Source organism: Arvicola amphibius, chromosome 6 (assembly GCF_903992535.2).
Source record: "Arvicola amphibius chromosome 6, mArvAmp1.2, whole genome shotgun sequence".
NCBI classification, from domain to species: Eukaryota; Metazoa; Chordata; class Mammalia; order Rodentia; family Cricetidae; genus Arvicola; species Arvicola amphibius.
This window is the reverse complement of record NC_052052.2, coordinates 138,259,768-138,275,134: the sequence shown is the minus strand read 5'-3', so window position 1 is coordinate 138,275,134 and position 15,367 is coordinate 138,259,768.

Genomic DNA, 15,367 nt, shown 5'->3' with positions numbered 1-15,367 from the left:
GTAGCCCAGGCTACCTAGCACTCTGGTTTCTCGCTGTTGGGATTACGATGTGCATCTATCTATTGTGCTATTTCTTGAGTTCTTCAAATAAGGATTTCAAGTTTCAAACATCATTATGGATATTTTTATTAATATACAGAGAATATCAAGAATAAAAAGGAAATATCCATGACCAAGGTAGTTTATGTATATATAAGGATAAGAGAGAGAGAGAGAGAGAGAGAGAGAGAGACAGACAGAGACAGAGACAGAGACAGACAGAGAGAGAGAGACAGAGAGAGAGAGAGAGAGAGAGAGAGAATATAAGAAGTTTTGATGTGAAGAAGATGAACTGTCCTGGACATTAATGGATTAATTTTTAGCAGTATTAGAAATTAATAAAGATGAAGACACAATTAATTTGGTAGTAGCTATTAGAGAAGCCTTCATGACAGCTGAGATGAATAGACCAGCCATATCCTTTGCGTGAAGGAACTACTGTTTTATTCTCGGTCAAGAACTCTAGAGGACCTGTAGACAAGCTTATAAAACAGTAGCCTTGGTTTCATAAATATTGGCAGAAGACATAGGGCTCTTGAGTAGAAATAAAGGACTTTTGTAGCCCGAGGATTTCCTGAACCCTAACTCTCAGAGCTAATATGAAAGTGACCAAGTGACATATGCACATACAAAGGGTCACACTGTGGAAGAACCCTAAGCTTTTCTATCTGGAAGACAGACACCATCCCTCATCTACTGGACCATAAGCTCCTTGCTCCAAAGGGAGACACTCTCTCACTAGGCTGTCTGCTGCACAGGCATTGTGGAGCAAAGACAATCAGGTACAGAAATGGAGACTCACAGAAGGTTGTTTTCTAAAAAATAAGCCAGTCCTATGTGTAAACCTCTCAGGTTTATGGTACATTTAGCTGTGAATACTGTACTCCATCTACCACACTGACTGGTTGGACCAACCCAGGCCAGGTCCAAATCCATTCACGTTTTCTCACTCAAAGCTTAAAGGATTGGAGAGATGGCTCAGCAGTTAGGCACTTGGAATTGTTCTAGAGGTCCTAAGTTCGGTTCCCAGCACCCGTGTCTAGTAACTCTAGTTTCAGGGGAATCCCATGCCTTACTCTGACCTATTTTGGAGCATACACTATGTGCTCAATCACAAACACAGACACACTTGCAATCAAATAATGAAAATAATTTTTTTAATTACACCTTTAGTTAAGAATCATCATCAATGGACTCCAAGCAGCAGCCTTGGTACTAACTCCATCAAGATTTCAAGGAACCCAGACTCCACATGATGAGCAAGTCCAGGAATCACTGAATTCTGTTACACAGAACCAGGTGACATCCACCCTTGGTTTCCACATTGTCTTTCCTCCTTACCCCAGGGACCATCCCTGCTGCAGCAGTATGGCCTAGCAAAGCTGAAGATGTCAACATGACCTTCAGAGATCATGGCGCATGTATTCTGCCATCCATAATAGTCCTGGCCAGTGAGTTTCTGCTGGCCCACATGGTTTTCCAAGCCAACGTGACACTGATAATGTTAATTAAAGTTAGGTTAGCTTCTCAACTTCATTTTCTAATTGATTGAGTTCCATCATAGTGATAACCGGCTGAAGAAAGTGCATAAGGAACAGATAAGTTACCTTTCTGGAAGGTCCTCTCAATAATCAACAGTAATCTAAAGGTGGGAAATCCCTGGTCTTCTGAAGGCCATAATCCACTGTTATTATTTCATTAAACACAGAACCTATATGATTTTCTTTTGCTCTGTCTTCCTGGTATGTTCTGGTACCTTGTTTTCAGAAGGAAGAATGGAGTCAAATTCATGCTGGCTTCTAGATATAGTGTCTCTATAGCAAGAAAGTACTGTTTGCCCTTTTCATGGGTTCCTACTTTGGATCTCTATCAGACTGGGGGCACAGCTGGAGAGTCTCTTAATAGTTTTCTGGCCTTAGGAGATTTATCCCTTTCAGTTGGCTTAATAATCAAGTTTAATTTTTTTTGGAGGGATTGCCTGAGGGCCATCAATCCAGCCTGTCCTGTTTGTCCATGGCACCAGCCAAGTGTCATTAGCTCATCCCATGGAATGATTGATCTGCAGCTGTGGAAATGTGGGCTGGAAAGACAACAGAGAAAGACAGGTGGTTTTGCAAGAGCCACAGCCATCTCTGACGCTTCTGCTCCGATCCTCAAGGGGAATGATGGCTGACCCAAAGAGGTAAAGACGGACAGATCCGGCAGCTTTGGAGAGTTACCCACGCTTGGTTTCCTTGGTGGATCACACTCCATGGGGAGCTCTGAAAGGCAGAGATGAGCAGAGCTCACCACTCTCCTCACCCTCCCAGGATCTTAGTTACTCCCGCCCAAGACATCAGGTTTTCTGGTTGACACCCACTTACACAACCTCAGGGCAGCCCCTTCTAAGATGACATGTCCCATCTTTTCGTACCCTTCACTAAGCCTACATTTAAAACATTTCACTATATTTTTTATTTGTTTTGTGTACTTGTGTGTATGTGAGAAAGCATATATGCATTTAAGTGTGTGAGCACTCGTATGCCACATGTACACACATACAACTCGCAGGACAACATGTCGGAGTCCACTTTTTCTTTCCTCCATCTGGGTCCAAGGAACGGAACTAAGGTCATCAGGTTTTGTGGCAAGTGTCTTTACCTACTGAGGCATCTGGCCTATGCTTTTTGCTGGAAATTTCATGCACAAACAGACTAGGTATTTTAATTAAGCTTACAGGGGTCCTTTCGGTCCTATTTGACCCATCTGGACCACTGTAAAGGTACTTAGGGAGCAATTTGCTCAATCACAGCGTCTCTATCTTTCTAGATAGAGTCTGTATCAATGCAACATGAGATCCAGGTGGCTGAATCAGAATGAACAATGCTCCTTGTCCCCTATTCTGATTATACTGAATATATATTTTGAATTTGAATTTGTCACTTAGGGAAAGGAAAGGAAAGGAAAAATCATTTCTGGTAGTTGTCAGGGAGGAAATAAAACTATAAACCTGTGTCACCTCTGTGCTTTGAGCAGTCTTCTGGCCACAGCAGAGAAAAGATTTTGCTTTTGTGAGACAGTGAAAGACCAAATGTCCTCACTCAGTATGGTTTGTGGAGTAAATCCCAGTGACTTTATGCCAATCCTCTTCTTGATGAGGCATACTTTCTCTGCCAGATACTTTCAGGAGCCTAATCTTAGAGAGGAGACAAAAATCATGCTCCACGCTTGTAGGAAGTCTACCTGAATTGGTGGGTTATTCCTGTGGATCTTTTATGTCTTCTCAGATATCTGGATTATTTACAAACAAAGGGCCCCAATGCAAGAGTTCTCTCCTTTTTCATGTTACACGAGTTCTAAGCCTGTGGCATGGTTGGAGCTAGGGATGGCTTGGCTCTGTGCATGTTTCACTGACTTCTTAGGACCCATATGGTAGTCTTGAGTGTGTTCTTCTTACCTCTCAGTGGCAGAGGTGTAAGTGACTAATTTGTCACAAATGGGAGAACCAATAGTTAGAGTATCATCATATTTCCTTATCCCATTGGCAAAAGAAATAACTCAGTTGAGTTGAGATCCAAAGGATGAGAAAGGGACTACTTTGTGAGTGGAACCAAAACGTCCCATAAAGAAGAGTGTCCACACAGAGCTGCAGAATTTGAGTCCTTGACACAGTTTGTCACATATGTTAACAGGAGAGAGTCCACAAACATGGCTCACTGTGTGCTGCTCTGTTTGGCCCACTTGGTCCCAACCCACCCAAGGGAGTGTTCCCGTCTAATCTATGTACCTGCTTTTAGTTAACATGTCGCTCACATGCAAAACCTAGGAACATCTGGATTTCTAAATTGGCTCATTCATAGGTTTCAAGGAAGGTGGGACAGATGGACCCCTTTTCTGTCCCCCTTCTTCCCACTTTCTACTGCTTTTATCTTTGTTTACTATGATTTGATTGAGTGTGGACTAGATTTAGTGACCGCCTCTGAGAAAAAAAGTAACCTATTGCCCCTGGCAAAATTAGGTTGTAAAACATATGACTTCGGGTTGCGCTCACACACTCTCTGGGGCCCTTTTTTGCTAGCTTGTTTTTTGTTTTTTTCCTGGTGAAATCACCTGCCATGTTGCAGTTGTTCTGTGGAGAGACTAGCAAGACCATAAATAATGAGCACTTCCAGGAAATCAAGAAGCTCCATCCCTAAGTTTATCTGTCCCAGCCACATGCAAGTTTGGAAGTGGACTATATCCCAGCCATAACTAAGTGACTCTGTCCCTGACATACACCTTGAATACAGCTTGTGAGCGACACTGAGGTAGAGGCCTTTAGGAACCGTGGCCCACAGGAACTTTAGGACAATGGATAGTGATGGTTAAGACTCATAGCTTTGAGCCGGGCGGCGGTGGCGCACGCCTTTAATCCCAGCACTCGGGAGGCAGAGGCAGGCGGATCTCTGTGAGTTCGAGACCAGCCTGGTCTACAAGAGCTAGTTCCAGGACAGGCTCCAAAGCTACAGAGAAACCCTGTCTCGAAAAACCAAAAAAAAAAAAAAAAAAAAAGACTCATAGCTTGAGACAGTATGCTATACAATAGGAGATCATGGATATCAAGGTATCACAGGGCTTAACACATGTTTTAAGTATGGTAGTTTACTGTTTGTTTGTGTTCCTCCACACATGCAGTGATATGTTATCAAGAGGACAGTTTTGGGGAGCGAGCTGTCTTTTCTTCTACCATGTGGATCCTGGCTGTGAACGGAACTTAAGCTCTCAGCTCTGGTCATCAGACCCTTGCCCACTGAGCCACCTCAATGGCCCAGCGTTTCCACCTTCCCCTCTGTGCAGCACTTTGGGGAAGTGAGTATTGACTTCACATGAGAGTTATTGTTGGGGCTATCCTTTCTCAGCTTGGCTTGATTGGCATCTCTTCTTTATACTGTGCTTGATGTTTGTTGTCTACTTAAATAAATAGCTTAGCATTTTATCAAAGGATTAGTAAAGAAAAAATTCAGAGTTGTTTTTTTTTTTTTTTTTAATCTTACTGAGTTTGGGTGGCTTTCTTCCCCCCTGCCATAATGAAAAATAAAAGTAGCAATCTGACTTTGGACTTTTGTTTTTCTAGGTAGTGCCAAAGAACTCCAGCTTTAGACTCATGTGATAATTATTGACTTGGGCCTAGCAATTTATCGAACAAATCACATCAATTTTGTGTGGTCCTGCTGTTGCTCAGCATCTGCTCTGGCCTGAGATACTGAACCCCAGAAGCAGTAACTGTTGCCACAGCTTGGACTGCGGACATCAGATTAGTCATGATTAGCTCTGCCATTCACTGTTGTGGAATTTTTGAAGACTGCCCCCCCCCCCCCCAATTTTATTTCCCTAGTCTCTACAGACTTTACAGTATTGCAATCTGATACTATTCACTATCAGACTTGCTGAAGTAATGCCTGCCTTGTGTTTTAGATTGTACCTGCCAGACAGTTAACTCTCAATAAAAGTTAACTCCAAGACATCCTACCCATTCCTTGAATATTTATTTATTAATTGTTTGGTATTGTGCTAGATAGCAGGATCTCTAAAATGAATGCAAATATTAATCTTCTCAAGGAAAGCATAATTTTACACATGAAAGAGCATTTGTACACCACTACAGCTTCCAAAAATGGTCCTACCCTTTACTCATGCCAACTGGTAAGCCCATCATTGAAGAATTATTCCTGGTTTCTTGCCTGGCATCCTGGTTAGTCACAGGCCAGAAATCTTTCTATTTCTAGGTCCTTCCAGGAAACAGTTAGGTGCGAACACCCGCCTGCCCAGTTTTGCTTCTCCATTCCTTCTAGAAGATTCTCACAATGTACCTTTCTGTCTTTTATGAAGTGATAAGGATGCTGGAGAAAGGGGAAGCATTTGTATCAGTCAGTTGATCAGAGCACACAGATATTGTTGCCAATGTTCTCATCTCTGGTCTCCAATTGGCCAAAAATGATAGCTCAAGTTCTGAAACAGTTTGGATGCAATTTTAGATCAGATCTAGACTCTAGGGGAGTACCTAAAGGGTCACTGTAAAGCAAGCAGATGGCTTTCTTTAGGTCATCCCACAGTTGGCATGAGCAAGTGTGTGTGTGTGTGTGTGTGTGTATGGGGGTACTGAGGAGTGGTCCTGAGGTGAAGCATGGCATCCTCAAGGCTGGAGAACTGTAGAATATTAAAGAGTAGATGTAATGTCAAGCGAGCAGGTTCATGAGATGCAGGCAGAAACAGAACCTGAAGGAGAGGATGGAGCGGGAGCCCTCACCCATTACAACTTTTCTGGGAATTAAGGGGAGACAGTGGCTCCTAGTGCTGAAGGGGAGCTGCTTTGACACAAACAAGGAAAACGCCAGGCAAACACCCACACCCCTGTCCAGTTTTCCTGACAGATTTATTTTCAGAATGAAAGCCATTTACCTTACCTACCAGCTTGCCAAAAGCCCGAGTTAAAACAGTGCCTCTTGTCCTGCCCTCAAAATGGAATGATTCGGCAAGCAAACAACAAAATGAAAACAGCAACAACACCAGAACCGGACTTTTCTGTTTGGCAGACCTGGGGGAGAATGTACCATGTAGGAAGCAGGGCTGAGCTGGGGAGTTTTCAGTGTCTAGCCAGAAGCTGGGAGGCCAGGCTCCTGCAGCTCCTTTGCATTGGTGTTCGTCTGTGTGGCCTGCGATGCTGTCAGGCTTGTTTCATTAGTGTTTTCCCCTTATTAAATATGAAAATCATGTCAAAGGTAAGTGTCAGGAGAGTATAAAATTACCTTCTTATCTTCCATCCATTTATCACTTGATAAATGGAAAGACGCTGCTGCCAAAATAACTGAATGAATAATTTACAGGTGACTGATGCATCTCCTAGGTTGTTGCAGGCAGAAAACAGGAGGGCATCAATAATCAAAATAAGTTGGATTAATTTAGCATTATTTCACTATTGATATTTTTATCTTGGTGCGGCAGAGTAGAAGTCTACGGCTGGGGAAGTCTTCTCTCTGCAGTATTGGTGCCTGTCTACCTGGGACAGGAGTGGAGAGAAAGAGCCCCACCCCTACTCGAAAGGTCCTTTCCCTTCCTCTTCGATGAAAAATGCTGCCAGCTTTAGCAGCACAGAATTTGATTCTATAGTCTCTCTCCAGCGAATGGTTTTGCTCATTGTATTTAAACCAAGAATGTGAAATTACCATTTGATTTAAGAACACCTCACATTAGCACTGAATTTGTGTGTGTGTGTGTGTGTGTGTGTGTGTGTGTGTGTGTGTGTGTGTAATGCGTATTTGGGTATTTGGAGTATTTTGTGCATAACGCATTTAGAGGCCAGAGGGTGATATTAGGTATCTTCCCCAATCACCGCCCACCTTTCTCTCTTTTTAAACAGGAGCCTCTCACTGACTCATCTAGACCAGCTGGTCAGTGAGCCCCAGGGATCCTCCTGATTTTGCCTCCCTAGCACCACCATGGGATTGCTCACCACCATGCCAGGCTTTTTCTGGGAGTGCTGGGGGTTGAACTCGGGTCCTCATGCTTGCACAACAAGCGCTTCCCTGACTTCACTCAAGCTTCTCACCCCTGAACTTTAACTTTCTGTGGGTCGTCTTTCCCCTGCCTTCTTAAGTTACATTAACACTGTCATGGTTGACATTTTGGCTTTTATAGCCAACATTAAAAGCATGATTATTAATAACATTACTGCTATTATTATTTATGTTTGCACACACACAATGTAGGTGCACACGGCCCAGCATGCACGTGCAGGTCAGAGGGCAATTTTCATGGAGCCAGTTGTCTCCTCCGACCATACGGGTCTCAGGATCAAACTCAGATTGACAAGATTGTGTAGTAAATTCTTTTACTCTCTGAGCCAGCCAGGCCGTCTAGCTCAACATTTAAAAATCCTTTTTAAAAATTAAATACTTTGAAAACTTTGTTGGGCCAGAGAGATGACGCTGAGGTTAAGAGAGATTGCTGCTCCTTCAGAGGACTCCAACTCGGTCTCCAGCACTCATGTAGTGCAGCTGGACGCTGTGTGTTAACTCCAGCCTGGAGAGATCTGATGACGCTTTCGGAGCTGTACACACACACACACACACACACACACACACACACATGCGCGTGTGCACGCGTGCGCACACACACATACACACCCCACATTTTTAATAGTAATAAATAAAATTTAAAAATTTGGTGACACTGTAGGTCTGGGTTACCCTAGCAGGTCCATGTCACACCCTGTCCCTCCTGGAAGGTCCCGCCTGAGACATGCGGTCCCAGCTCAGACGACCGCTTCTGCTCCATCTGAGTGAGGTGCCAGCAGATTGCTAACCAAGAAGACACTGGCGCTGGGGCCTTACTGCAGTGATGGACAAATGCACCCAAGACAAGTGCAGAGTACAGTCCCTGGAACTCTGCTTGGTTTTGGAGCTTTTAACCTGGAATTTACTTTCTTGCGTGCTGAATAGCTGTGTATCCCAGGAAACACTAACAGAGACTAAAGGGCTGTATGGACTCTTCTTGATTCAGTTTGGTGTTTTGGTTAAACAATGAAAACTTTTATTTATTTATTTATTTATTTATTTATTTATTTTTGAAATCTATTTATTTATTTGTTTGTTTGTTTATGGTTACTTATCTACTTGTATGCATGTGCCTGTTTGGCAGGGGTCCGTGGGATGCCAGGGGAGGTGAGAAGACAACTTGTGGGGGTGCTGGGATAACAGGACTAAACCCCTAAGTCCCATTTGGGGCTGAAATGATTCTTAAAGGAGATCATTTCATTAAAAAAAATAATAATAATCCTACCCTTAACAAACCTAGAAACCAGACTCTGCCCATGAGCGGTCAGAAAGGCTTTACCTGGGGCCACCCAGCCCCCTGCCTAAGAACAGGGTGCAGCCTTCAGCAGCTATCATCTCTCCCCCAACATCATGTTGTGCTGTCCTCTCCCTCCCACCAGCCCAACCCTGCCTGGGCTCCAAGTGGACCCAGGAGCAATCCCTGGCTTCCCAAGGCTCCTGGGCTCCCCAGCCAGGCAGTTATCAGCAGCTCCACAGTTAGCTTACCGCTGCGAAGGAAGGGAGGTCGGCTGGGATGAAGGGTAGTCCCCTCCTGGGGCCCAGGGCTGATCTGCAGAATTGGCCCAGACCCTGAAACTTCACAGACAGAGTGGCAGAAGGCTCTCTTGTTTGGGCATTTGCTACCCGGAGCAAAATGTGCAGAGAAGGGAGATAATGAAGTAGTGGGCTAATTCAGGGAGATCCAGCTGGCTGAGCCAGAGGGGCTGGCTGCCGAACCTGAGCTGGCAGCCCAAGACTTCACTGTTAGCCATTTTCCCTGAGCACCTCGAGACAAAACACAGGCTGCAAGATCAAAAAGCAGAGGTATCAATAATAAAGAAGGGGGTGGGGTGGGGGAGAAGAGAACGGGATCGACGGAGGGGGGCATGCCTGTGTTTTGAAGAAAGTTATTATTTCCCTTTCATTTCCACTCTTTGGGCCCTTGCATTCAGATTCAACCTTCGTTAATGAATGCTAGTTTTGGCGTTAATTTTTCCCTTCATCTTTAACTTGCTTGCTTCCCAGTGCCTCTTGGCACAACAAACATAGACAGATTCGTTTTCACATGTGCAGGAACATATACAGTGCTTGTGTTAGAGAGGAGGGTGTGCTCTGAGCCAGTGACCTGGGGACTGGACCAGGAATGTGGCAGGAGACTGTGGGAAGCCAGCTGCCCATGGGTCCCATCCTTCTGTACCTGCGAACAGTAGTCACGTTCTACCATCCCCCCCCAAGTAATATTAGATCATGTGTGGTCAAATATGCTTAAATATACAGAGAGTCATATTCTTGCAGATAAAGTCACTGAAACTCCAGGACGAATGACTCTAGCAGTAATCCGCTGTCACCATCTTTTTAAAGCACACATGGTATTGATCATGGGTTCCAGGGCGTGAATTCTAACTGTCCTGGGGACACATTGACCTTCAGACTCCCGGAGAGAGGCTCCCTGCACAGCTGAGAAAGCCCGCGAGAGAGCGTGAGTTCTGGTGAGGAGAGGCAGAACAGGGCATCCGATGGAGCCGGGTTTCTGGACCACTCACAAATTATCTGATGCAGGGAAGAGCAAACAGAAAACGTCGCTGATGGTTATTTCTTCCCTGCAACCTACAGTATGGTATTAGGAGCTCCAATGGGGTACGGGGTCGGCCTCCCAGTGCTCTTGCTCTCCATTTCTTGCTTTGTCCTGCCTTCATTTCTCTTTCCTTGGGAGTTTTCATGTTGACTATACTCTATGATTATTACAAACCTCTTCTTCTCAAGGTCCTTTAATGACTCCAGGAACTTAATGAACTTTTAGACTTCTTCCATCCCTAGGTTATTTTTTCTTACATGAATCAAACTGATAACCCAAGGTATGAAACAATAGACTTTGAAGCATTAAATTTTAGGGTAGGAATTGCACACACACACATACACACACATGTGCACAGTGCACATTCACACACACATGTATGTAAATGCACATGCACACACATGCCTTAGAGCCCACAAATAAGAACCAATTCACATGCCATTATCCTCGAACCTCAATGGTACGTAGACATTTTGTGATATTGAGCACACATGAGTTAAACTGGCCATGTTAGCTTACCTATTTTGCAATGAGAAAAAAGCAACCAACCAAACAAAAAGCAAGAGTAAAATATTGATCCTGAGTTTTGAAACTTTAGTAATGCATAAGCAGCAGAAGAGCTTTGTGGCGTTTTTCAGTTTAAAGACCCACACCAACCTTTGAAATAAAGTACTTGTCATCAAATTTAAAACCTCAGATTTTGAGAGGACTGAGCCTCACCAAGGGGAGGGGTAGGGGAGGGAGCTTGGTTCTGGAGAGGGCCATGGGTCATCAATGTTGTGATCTGTTATTAAAGTGACTTGGAGATGCCCATATGTCTGCTTATCTCTGTTTTTTGCTCTTCACATTCCTTTTTGCTTTACTGTTTGCTCTTTTTTTTTTTTTTTTTTTTTTTTTGACAGGGTCTCATGTAGCAGTCAGGCTGGCCTCCGAGTTGCCATGTAGCTGAGGACAAACATGAATTCTTCATCCTCTTGCCTCTCTCCCTGTGCCCCGCCGCCAAGTTCTGAGATTATAGGCACCACACTTGGCTCTATTATTTCTAAGTAACAAAGGTGGTATATATTTACAGGTTCCAATATATTACACGTATATACTATAGGATGATTGAATCAAGCTAATTGGCATCTATTGCCTTGCATAGTTACAATGTTTAAACATTTTTTAAACTCCCCTAATCAATTTTAAAATTCATACTATAGTAATATCGGCTCTTCTCTCAATGTTGGGTATCAGTACCAGAACTGAAATTCTTCCTATCTGATTGAAATTCGACACTTTGTTCCCTTTGAACATCATTTCTCTGTGTGTCCTAGCCTCCCCTTCAGCCTGTGGTAGCACTGCCACCTTCTTTTCTGCAGTTATGGTAGCATTTTTTGACTTCATGTAAAAATGATATCGGTGCCTGCCTGGCTTATTTGACATAGCAGAATATCCCCATGTTCGTTTTTTCCAAGGTCAAATAATATTTCATTGTATGTGTGTACAAAACCTTTCCTTTATCCATTTATCCACTGACGGACCCGAGAGTCTGTTCTATCCTTTGACTATTGTGACTACTCACTGTCCATGTATGGAGATATCTCTTCCGCATACAGATTTAAATTTCCGTAGACACTTTGTCAGTAGGGTGATGCAGGGTCGTACGATATTTTAATTGGAAATTTTTGAGGAATTTACATTCCCATGATAATAACTCATGCTTCTGAGGCCCCTTTGACGTCTTCAGTTCGGGCTCACTATTTCCTCTACCTAAGAAAGAAGTCAACTCTTTACATGATGAAACCCCAGGTCATGAGTTTTGATCGATTGTGATTTGGATCCCCCTGAGTCCTTATTTGATACTAGTAAAAGGTGGGTCTAGTTTCTCAGACAAAGTGCAGAGCAGGGTTGGCTATGTACAGTGTCATTGCTTCTACTACAGTGTGGTTCTAGTCATTCATCAGGGCTGAGTTAACATTTGCTAGGAGCTGGTTCACCTAGAGTCTAATTTCTAACCTAATCTCTTCCTGGAGATAAAATGCCCTGTGGGCTTCCACAGGTTAGAGTCAAACCAGCTTTTCTGGGATAATTGTCAGATACTAGCTGGCTGTCTTGGAGGATGCTTGGAACCAATGCTTAACATATCTTCTAGGAAAATTTCTAGAACATTTGACTTTACAGCCTCTTTGAGACCACGAGTCCCACGGGTATCAGTTTATGACAGTGACATTGAGTTCATCCTCCTAAGTGTTCAGACTCTGGGGACATAGAAGGAAGGGGGAATGTGGGAGTATCCTAGTGGCACAGAGCAAGGTAAGCTGCCTGTAAGTTTCAGTCCCCACACATCTCCTCTTGTCACTAATCAGGATGGCTCTGCCAGGGTATCAACATATGGTTGAGCTGTATCACAAGGGTTGGATAGAACATAGTATTGGGGGACTTAGATCAAGAAGTGATAGAGGCTGGGAAATCTGGGAAATCTATCAAGGATCATGGTCAAGGCACAGATACCTTACAGGTAAGAGAATGGGAAAATAGGTTAGGGATCCATGTATCAGCAGTCAATATCTCTTGGCGTGGATGCTTGGCATGAGGGGAAAATTTGGGCTCAGGAAGCAGCTGTGTGATTGTGGCTGTGTGAGCATGGCTGGGAGAGGGAATGGGTGTGTGCTAAGTTTCAGGCATTGCTTTCAATAGCCCATTCAGAGTTAGCCGGATAAGACGGACGACATTGCATTAGTCAAGTGTGTGCGTGTGTGTGTGTGTGTGTGTGTGTGTGTGTGATAGGTGTCTTAGTCAGTATTCTATTGCTGTGAAGAGACACCATGACCATGGCAAAAGAAAACATTTAATTGGGACTTGCTTACAGTTCCAGAGGTTTAGACCATTGTCATCAAGGCAGGGAGCATGGTAACACGCCAGCAGACTTATTGTTGGAGAAGCAAACGAGAGTTCTACATCTGGATCTGTAGGCAGCAGAAAGAGAGAACCACTGAGCTTGGCTTGGGCCTTTGAAACCTCAAAGCCCACCCTCAGTAACATACTTCCTCTAGCAAGGCCACAGCTACGCCAATAATCCTTTTAAATAGTGTCACTCCCTAGGCATTCAAACAGATGGGTCTGTGAGTGCCATTCTTATTCAAACCACTACAGTAGCTGTGCAAGAAGGCTACTTAAACAATCATTGCACCAAAAATGTCTGTGTTCTGGTGCTGCTTTCACATTAGATAGGAATGACAGAAGCTTTTCCACTTTGTCACTTGTGGTATAGACACCCTTCAGCAATCAGCAACAGTGAGCAGCACAACTGATATCCAGGGTAGGGAACACCTATTGATAGTAATGTGAGCCAATAGGCTAGAGTCAACAAATAACTGTGTCTGGACTGGCCACATACACACAGCTTGTAGTAGCTTGTATGAACCGGTGCCGCTGTCTTGTGATGTGTCTACACCGCACTTATTACGCAGTGTTTCATTCCCGAACTGAGGACCACAGGAGAAAAGAATTCCTTATATGAGGAACTCAGGGACGTCGTTTCCTCTGGGGCCCCGATGGGACATATATCTGGGGCACTGAAAGAGGGGACTAACGGGGCAGTAATAAAGGGAGTGTTTATAGAAGTCCAGGACAGAGTCAAGAAAAGCAGGACCTGATGATGAAGCACTCAGCAGCTTTCACCTGTGGCAGGTGGCTGTAGAAAGAAAGTTCTGGAAGCAAAAACGTGAGGAAACACAGTTGATGAAAAGCCTAGTGCCAAGCTGGAGCAGAACATCACATGGCAAGAAAGAGGTGGGGTGTGTGTGTGTGTGTGGTGTGTGTGTGGTGTGTGTGTGTGTGTGTGTGTGGTGTGTGTGTGTGTGTGTGTGTGTGTGGTGTGTGTGTGTGTGTGTGTGTGTGTGTGTGTGTGTGGTACAGGGGCCTTTTACTATTAGAAAACCACCAGTGGCCCTTCATAGGGCTGCACTTCCATGGCCTTATTCAGCATTAATCACCTTACAGTCCCATCTGTAAACACCACAGTTGGATTGGATTAAGTTTCCACCCTCTTAATACTTTAAAATCAGGATTAACTTTCAATACTTAAACCTTGGTGGGGCACACCTAAGCCATCTCCAAGCCACAACAGTGGCATCGTTAGCATGTTACCATAACAACAGGCACGGAAAGGCTGGTCAGATGAGGTCATCACTGCCAAAACTGGTCTCAAAGGAAGGACTGGGAAGAAGTATCTCTCAGCTCCTCTCCTTTTCTTCTTTCCAAGGTTCCTTCCTTGGGCAAACCAAACAGTAGTCAGACAACAACTGTGAGGTGGGGGTCTGTCTCAAACACATGTTGAGCTGTCAATCAAGAGCAGGGTATGCGGTCCACAGAGGTGAAGCGGGTCTAGAGGTCCATAGCGGCCAAGCATATTTAGGATATAGGGTCCAGAGAGGTCAAACATGTCCATAGATGAAGTGTCATAGAGGGACATCGCTCAGGACATGATCAAAACAGAGAAACATGGAGCAAAGATCTAAAAGAACAGAGAATTGCAGGCGCCGATTTTTACCTCTTTACTTGGGGAAGACGGATCTATGCAGATAAATCTATCCAACATTTTCCTAAATGAACTGCGCCCCTCCAAATTCAGTGTTCTTTGTGATGTAATTTCACTTATGATGCAAGAAAATAAATATGCAGGCTCAATGACTTGATACTAAATATGCCCAGAAATGTTGGTGAACTACTTTTTAAAAATTACATTGTTATTTATGTATTTGTGTGTGTGTCTGTGTGTGTGTGTGCATGGGCCTGCAAAACGTCTATGTGGAAGGCAGAGGACCTTCTGTCATTGGCAGGTTCTCTTTTACCGCGTGGATCCTGGGGATTAAATTTAAGTTCTCATCCTGAGCAGTAGGCACCTTTATCCACCGAGCCATCTCACTGGCTCTGATGGACTAAGATTGTACTTTAGCAATCTTAGGTGAAACAGGAGAGTTCTCGAAAGAGTAAATTCAGATGAGCAATAATAAATTATCTTGTTCCTCAACATTATGAAAACCTATCTGAATCTCAACATATCCCCCCTCTTTAGTAGTGTATGCTCAAAAGATTAACCACACACCCAGAGGGTACTTGCTATTCGCCTTGGAGAAATATGTCTAATGTTTTCTGATTTGCAAAAGGAAGAGAAGTCTTACCTGTGCTGAGCTGGCATTGCCAGGCCAGCCTGTCTGTC